Consider the following 8,740-nt stretch of genomic DNA (forward strand, 5'->3'; position numbering starts at 1 on the left):
CATGGAAATTACCCAAGACATGCTTTATTTCTGCTGCAATGCTCATAAAGGGGTGCTTCTGTATTGTAGTTTGCCCAAAATGTGTGCTGATTTATTGGAGTTTTTGTCTGTCTACATCCGTATGCATGCTACAGACCAGCACAGGGAAACACAAAGTCAGACCAACACTTACAGGTACTTTTCTAGCAGTTCAGTACTCCAGTTTGATCCTTAAGAACACCTTTGCCAAAATATTTCAGGGTGTATGTCATGAGCTGTTCCCCAACAAGTATCTAATGTGTATATGCATGTGAGCATATGTCCAAACAAACATGTATAAATATTTATATATGTACTTACGTATTTATACTTGACATGTTTAAGAAATAGGGTAGATATAAGTGCATCTATTGTGTAAATACATTAGTATACATCACTGTATGCATTGATATTTATACAAATAATTAGGTGCATGTGTATATCTGTACCTATATTTTGCCAATTCTGTGCAGTAAGTGAAACATGGAAAAAAGGGTAAAGGGTTCAAGTCCAGAGCTAAGGATCTCTGAATAACTCCTGTTATTACTGCTATCCTTCAGTTCATGACTGAAGTCACTGAGCCTAGACTCAACTTTAACTCCCATATGCAATAGGAATTGCTGTTTATGGGGCTCTATTAATGTTGTCTTACAAGTTTTTGAATCCCACTTTTTCACAGAAGTATTGAAAAAAATTGATTTAGCAGCCCCTGTGTTATGGAAAAATGTTAGATCATTGCCTTAAGAATGATATTTTGAATGCACATTTTGCTGTGAGCACATCAGCTCGAGACGTGGGAACACTGAGTTCCTGGAACTGGAACACTGTCTGTCCACACTCTAATGTGTACAGGCTCAGAGCAGCTTGCTTGGGAAGAGCCAATAAGCTCCAGTGGTGGACGGAGCTGTGCTCTCCCTATGACTGAGCCATCCATGCTGCGTGATCGAGAAGTTGGGCCAGCATTAACACATGATGTCGTCTCAGTTTCTCTGGCTACTTCTACATACTAAATATAAAGCCTCAGGGATTATTTTTGAGTCCTGAAGCCAACTGGCCCAGCCTGGCTTGCATCCGTGTAGCTAAAGTCACCGTCACAGAGGAGAGTGACTGCATCTGAAGTACCACTGGGAATTGTTCCTTGTTCAGGCTGACACCTGAGCATCATCTTGCAGAGCACTAGGGTGCTGAGACCAAAGTGGTGTCCCATGCTACTGCTAAGACTTCAGCAGCTTGGACTGTGTGTTAGGTCTTGGGCTCATTCTCTGGCCCTATTTGGTTTGCTAACATAGACATAGTCTCTGTCTCTGCTGAGACCTGGCTGTCAAGTTGATCGTTTATCCAGCATGTGCTCAAGAGGTTTACAGGATAAAGGCTGGGTGAATCTAGCCTTTTGAAATGTTTAGATATGTGCTTAATTCATATTTCCTTCTTCCTCCACACCAGCCTAATCTCCTTATTAAGTGTTTAGCCTAATAGTCTAGAAGTTAAAATCTTGGTCCATGTTACTTTTCAACAACTTTTTAATCTGCTTGCTAGTTCAACTAACTTTGTCAAGAGTTAAAAGTTTATAGGTCTTAAATTACTGCATGTTGTTTGAAAAACAGGAACTTGGTATGGATGAGGGCTCCAGAGGAATCATTCCACCGAGGGAAAGCTGGAATGCCTGAACTCATGTATTTATCATGCTGCCTGGCTGATCAGCACAGCTACTACTATGAGCAAGTATTGCCTGCCCACCTGATAAGACAGTGGAGGGTACTGACTGGTAGAAGAGGGAAGCCATAGGGCCTGAGAGGCAGGAGAAGACAGAAGATGCAAATCTAGAGGAGAGTAGGCTTCCTCAGCCTGACTGATCTAAAACGTGCGTGTTTGTTTTATTTTCTGGAGAGTGGAGTTACTTTTATTCTTGGGTAGCAGAGATCTGTTTAGAAGGTGAAAACTGTATCCTTTGAGTGCCTGACCCCAAAGGGGAATCCAAATGCTGCATGCCTTGCTGTCCTAATGGAGCCATGAAGTGAAGGAGGTGTCTCAGAAAAGGGAGCATATTGAGCAAGAAGATGCTTCAAGATATATATATCTATATAATAATATAATAGGTGCTGAAGGCAAAAGCACAGCATAGTGTATCCAGTCTTTTCAGCCTCTGAGATTTAGGCACAAAAGTCACTAAGCCTCCTCCTGAGTTGAGTGGGTGCATGTTCAGTAAGTGTTTCTGAAAATGCCTTTTCTTTCAAAGAACTGAACAGAAGTCCTTCTTTTATTTTAAACGACAAGTGGTGGAAGGAATTATGTGGTGTTTATGTATTTTATGCAATGATGTGAAATACAGACAGTCTTGGAACTAGAATCCAAGATGTCCCTTTCTTAGTCAGTGACATAACTATTAAACTTTAGAAACATCATCTCTTGTATGCTTTTTTGTGGACCAACGAACCTCGTATTTTACTGGGAAACGTGGCAGTGATTCAACAAAGCCTGAAGAATGCCCTTTCCAGTCTGGTGGTTAGATCATTCTCCTGGGTGGTGGCAGATGTAAAAGAGAATGACCTGGGTCTCCCACATCGTAAGTGTTCTGACAATCAGATTCTTGCATGAAAGGACAACTTATGGTCTAAAATGAAGCGGTTTTTACAGCTACGTTTTGCAAGGAGCTTTATCCTCTTGAATAGATACATGAATTTATATATTTATGAATTAAGTGCATCTATTAGATCAGCTCTTCAAGGGGTGACAGTTTCATTTCTATTTTCCAAATCCTGATTGATTTCATGTAAGCTAGGTTTTGACCTGTTTGGCCTTGTTAAAACCACGGCTGCTGTCAGGCATTGACATTTTGGAGGTGCATAAAAGACTGTTTCCACTGCTCAGCCCATGTGGTTTAAAGAAGCCTGCTGTACCCTGCAGTGAAATGGGCTGAGCGCTCATGTAAGTCAGCTATCACAGCTCAGAAAAAGAGCAGCTTGGTTGCTAATAGCAAACATTTGTTAGGAACAGCATCTTTAACTGCTCCAGCCCCTTGCAAAATGAACATTTGTCAAGTGAAAAAGAACATTTGCAGAGAGTATCATTTCTGCTCGTTCCACATGCAAGCATCTGGAATGAAGGCAGTGTATCTTGCGGAGAAGCAGTGAAGATCTTCAATTTATATCACTGCAGTTAAACTGGCAGAGAGCATCAGCCAAAGTTTCCTCTCGTTACCATGTCCTCTGTGCCTCTAAGCACATTAGTTCATTCAGAAGGACTGGTTCTCACAGCTCTGCTTCCTGTACTCAGATGTGGCATATTCCAAATGCTCATGAGGTTTTACTCTAGTTACCAAGGTATTTGCAAAGCAAAACAAATTGCACCTGAAAATGTTAACGTACAAGCTGATTGCCAAACATGTGTACATTTTAAAAGATATTAAATTGGCTTGCTCTGCCTACCATTCTCAGGCAGTGGCTCTACTTGCCTCCATATGGGATTTGAACTGTGCTTCCCACAGCAGATTCCTGTTGCTCATCACATCCCCTCTAAAGGTGCATAAGAATGAGATGTGGATTTTCTAATGGAGTTTTGTGGTTGTAGAATACCTAATTTAAATGGTTAGAGATTGCACTTGCTTAGTATTGAGCAACAAGTCCTATCCGGAGTCCAATCACCTCATTCCCCCCCCCCCCCCCAATTTTCAGACCTAATAAGTATTTCTTAGTAATGGATTCTCTGAAGTAAGTTCAGTCCTACTGGCAATAGCTGTTTCCATTAGTGACTGAGTATTTTAGATTCAAAAAACCTCAGGTTTAAAGCCATAGGTGTATTTATGCGGAGAAGTGAGACATTTACTAGTATCTGAGTTGTATGGCTCTACCATGCTTTGACTGGCTTTACTGGTTCTCAGGGTACAACACATCAGATCTGGATTCTGCCCACAGTATACAAGTAATGCCTTTAGCTTAGTGGCTGTTAATTCTATCATAGTACCCACACAACTGGATATAATTTTCATAAAAAAATACTTAGTAAGGTGACTCATTTGCAAGTACAAAATTGACCTGCTTTCCTGAGTACAGGAACATTATAAGAAGTGCTATTGAAGGCATGTCCAAAAACTCTTCTGCATTACAGCAAATGACCCAGTTGAGCCTTTAGCCCTGTGGCTGTTTTCCGGCATGCCTCAGAGGCTGAGCTGTTACATCCTTTAAAATATAAATATTAAATTAAGCTTACCATCATTTGGCAAACGTCATTGTAATTTTTCACAGTTTTATGAAACGGGTTGCTAAGATTGTAAGCTTGTAAGTGGTAAAATAACAGACTTTATACCTGGTAGCTATTTGAGGCAACATAGTGCCCAAGTAAGTAAATATGGCACTTTTCTGAATATGCTGTCTTGAACAATGAATGCAGTGATGTTCAGCTCTAATGTGATTCTAAAAGAGGTTATTAGTAACCAAATGTTTGATTGTGGCTAGCTTACATCCCATATGTTATTGCAGACCTGATAATAAATGCTTTATTCTACTATAAGTCAGAAATAATTCAACCGAAGCTAGCAGAGTCAGACTGGAAATAAACTAGGAATTTGGGCAGTGTTAATCCAGGAGCCTGGAAATCACTGGTGTAGGGGACTGAGCTCTCCTGTTGCTCCCAGGAAGAGCTCCAGGTCAATGTTTAAGTGGTATGTGGATGACACAATCTTACTCCTCATACCATGCTTGTTCACCTCATGTTAATTTCCATCCTTGTGACTCTGGCATCTTTCCTTTTCAGAAGTAAATATTCATGTTCCTTAATATAGCATGTTTTAGCTTTTGAAATTATATGATTATCTAGTGAGAGCATAACTAATATATGTTCTTCCATGATCATATGGGCAAATAAAAGTAGAAAAAAAAATCTGGTTATATTAGAAATATAAAAATAAGGTAAACTAACATCTCTGCAAAATTCCATGAGTCTTTTGTCTAAAATAATGTATAGATTATTATAAATATAACAAAAAGTCAAACATGCAAATGATGCTTAACAGCTGCTGAGAAAACCTGACAAAAAAAAGCTTTGGTTTTCCTACATTTACACATGACTAACTATGTGGTAGAGTTGCGTCATTGAACTAAATGGAACTTCTCAGATCTATAAAGTTGTTTATATCCATATATTGTGTCGTAATAGCTGATTTTTAATATTCATCTGATGATACTTTTTGTAAGAAATGAAGAGGTCAAACTATTGCAATAAGATGTTAAACTTGAAGCAAAAATATTTTCTCAGTTGAAATCGGATAAGCTGCGTGGGAGGGTTTTGTTTAAATATGCATTTGAATTCAGAAAAGAATATGAGCTTGTAAACAGGAAATTTGCTTTTGCAAACTGCAGTGCCAAACACATCTTGGTACATACAGAAATGGTCATAAACTGCTTTTTGTTTACAGAACTACCATAGCTTTAATGGAAAGATTGTGTTCTGGAAGGGCTCTGTGGAAGTTCTGCAAAGAAGGGCATCAGCCATGCTTCCTCACAGGCATTTTATTTTGTTAGGAATCTTTAGTTTGGTAGGTTTCAAAACATTTTCCTGTTGCTCACTTTTGGATGTGAAAGTACATTTTTGAAATATACTTTTCTATGGTGATAATCAATTTTGCAGCAGAGGGAACTACATTTTTGTGAAAAAAATGGACTGAAAATAAGTGTATATAGTATTGGAATAAATCCATAGAAAGTAGGGAACAAGGTTAAAAGTAGTTGATTGAAGTGAAAATGATACTTTCTGAGCCAGGATGATGCTTTTTTGATAATACTTGAAATAATCCTTCTGAATTAATGGCAGAAATTGAGTTTGGTTCAGATAATTCATATGCTATCTGAAGGATAAAAAGTCTTCGAGGGAGTTTTCACCTTTTAGTTTCTTTAACTAGCATTAACACACTCAGCTGAGAGGTTTTCTTGTGCCATTGTTTATTCTTTCTTGACCTAAAACCTATGCCAAAGCAAGATTTTTTTGCCAGATAGTATTAATACTTGCCCTGCTGAATAGCTCTTTCTTTCACATAAGGTAATTTCCATGTGTGCTGCCCAGCAGGGTGTTTCAGTTGAACTATTGATATGATGTCGGGTATTTAGTTTGAAGGTTCATATAACAGGTTTGTTATCCATGCAGTTTTGTTATTATCTGGAAGGAAATTTTTTGACATATGTAATTGTCCACCCACCATTGAAAAAATCAGACATGCCTATAATTATATAGGGAAACCTTATGGGCTCAGCTGCAAAACTGACTGTCCAAAGCAAATAATGGAGACTTGGCCGCATACTGAATTCCCTCTAATAAGACATTAGCAGAGAGAAAGAAATAAGACTCCTGTATGAAAAAGTGCTGTGGCATTTAATAGAAACTGATAACCTTTCTACATGAATTATGGCCCAACCCATAAAAAAGAACAAGAAAGTATATGTTTCTTCTCAAATTCTGTAGGACAATTAAAAAGTTTTATGGAACAGATGCTCAGTTTTTAATTCTGCAGAATTTTTACAGTGATTACTTTAGAATCCTAATAAATTACCTATTCCTAAGGATTAATTCATACCAAAATGTAAAGGATTCCTATTTTTTTTGATCTTATTAAATTCTAAATGTTTTCCATGTTCATGTAAATGTAATGGTTGGAAGGCCTGTTTTCCTCGAAAATCAGAGGAAAACATTGATTTCAGTGGAATACATTGGTTTCAGTGATTTCACGATCCCCTGTATATGAATTTTAAGTTTCTCATTCCAGGATAGCTGCTTTTCAATGAGGCTTGGGCATTCAGTTTACTTATTATTGCCCATTTGCTCATCAGCTTTACTGGGACTAAAACAATCTTTGTCTCTTCCTCTTGTGTTCAGGTGCTTTCCCATAGGTCCTTATGTTCTTGAGGTTTTCTATCCCAAAACCTCAATGACAAACTTGGTGAGAAAGACTTGGGTTATCTACCTTTAGAACTGTTAGGACAGTTCAGTTCTGTCAGAACACCTGCAATGAAGAAATTCAGTGAGAGTAGGTTTTTGGCCCCCTCCATTTAACTTATAACTTTGTGGATTCCTGTAATGTGTAATGGGACAGGCAAGAGGTTTCTGTGCAGTTTTGTATTAGGACTGGAAAGGTTTTGGTAACATTCTTAAAGATGTGGTGTCTGAACACATATGTATGTTGATAAACCCAGCACATATTGGTAAAAGGTACAGAATAATAGAAAACATGTTTTATTGTAGAAAGTCATATGTATATATATATGAGTCAAAATGTACTTTAAATCAGAATCTCCTGGCAACTTCTGTTACTGTTGTTCATTGTAGTTTTTGTCATATTTGATCTAACAATGGATATCCTTCTTGTACCTACAGATGACTTGCAGCATGCTGACAAATTTTCTGACTTTTATAAATAAAGATGGCACTGCATGTGCAATATGCACATGCACAGACAGATGCCACCAAAGCAGCATTTAATTAATTAAGTCATTGGTCTATATTCCCGAATTGAGCATCATCATTGTGCATGACAATTTTCCATTCTTTGTTTCACATGTTTGTGAACTAATAGCTTGCAAAGCTAATTTTCCTTTCTGCCCATGCAGATCTAGCATTTATCGATGAACCTAGAACCTAGTTTTCCTCTGCACGTGGTAGCTGTATTCTATGAAAAGTTTGCTCTGGTTATTCCAACATAACCAAGCATAACCATATTACAACATAATTGCAGCTCAGTTGTAGAAACTTATACAGAGGAATACGCATAAGTCTGTGTGTTGAGGTGAGGGTACGTTAGTAGATGTAAAGCCTCTGCTGAATAAAGACAGGGTTTTCAGCTTAGCAAACTAAATAAGCACGTCTCTGGATCCCAGTTTCTCACAGTTTTTGTTGTGTGTATAGAGCAGGATATTTCAGACAGCTTGTCATGTTATGAGTTAATGGATCACATGATATGGATTTACATGTTCCTGTTTTGTTTTATGTTATTCTATTTTATTTTTTTATCTGAGATTGAGACACCATTGCAAATTGAACTTTTGGAAGAGAACAGCAACAACAATATTAATATAAATACTCCATAAAAAAAGGCAAGCTTCTGCTGTGGTTCACTGATTGTTGCCAAAGACAGACAGCTGGCTCTCTGCATCTTTCTAAAAGAGCTTAGCAATAGCTAGGCATCATTTCTGACAGACCATTGAGGTTTGGGACTCTTTGGAAACTCACAGGGATTGGTTTGATGGAGAGATTTTCCATCAGACTCCCTGGAACATCTGTGCTTTCAATGATAAAGGTTTCACTCCTCAGCGTGACATGCGGGGAATTGTGCTTCCCCCTTCAGAGGAAGCAGTGCTAAAGCACAGCTTGCTCACTGCTTCTAGTGAAGGATGCCAGAACCCATATCCTCCCTGTATTTCCTAGGCAGCATCTCCATTGGAATCGATGGTTTCTTCTATCTCTATTGGTACCCCACAGTACAGGAATTGATTTGAGAAATGGGAAACTTCTTAGTTTTGGCCCATGTTACACACACCATAAGTCTGCTCAAAGCCACAGCCTGAAGCTGCTGTAAATCATTGCCTCCAAACCTATAAGCATTCACATGAAAACTTACTTTCTGAGTTTTGCAAAGAAATCTAATGACAAAATACACAGAGTAGTCAAAGTGAGTTGTCATAAGCCTGCCCCAGAGCAAGTTCTGCGCTCCTCACCTCGCTCCTGTCCAAGCGTGGTGTGA

Source organism: Anser brachyrhynchus, assembly GCF_964034855.1.
Source record: "Anser brachyrhynchus genome assembly, chromosome: 4".
NCBI classification, from domain to species: Eukaryota; Metazoa; Chordata; class Aves; order Anseriformes; family Anatidae; genus Anser; species Anser brachyrhynchus.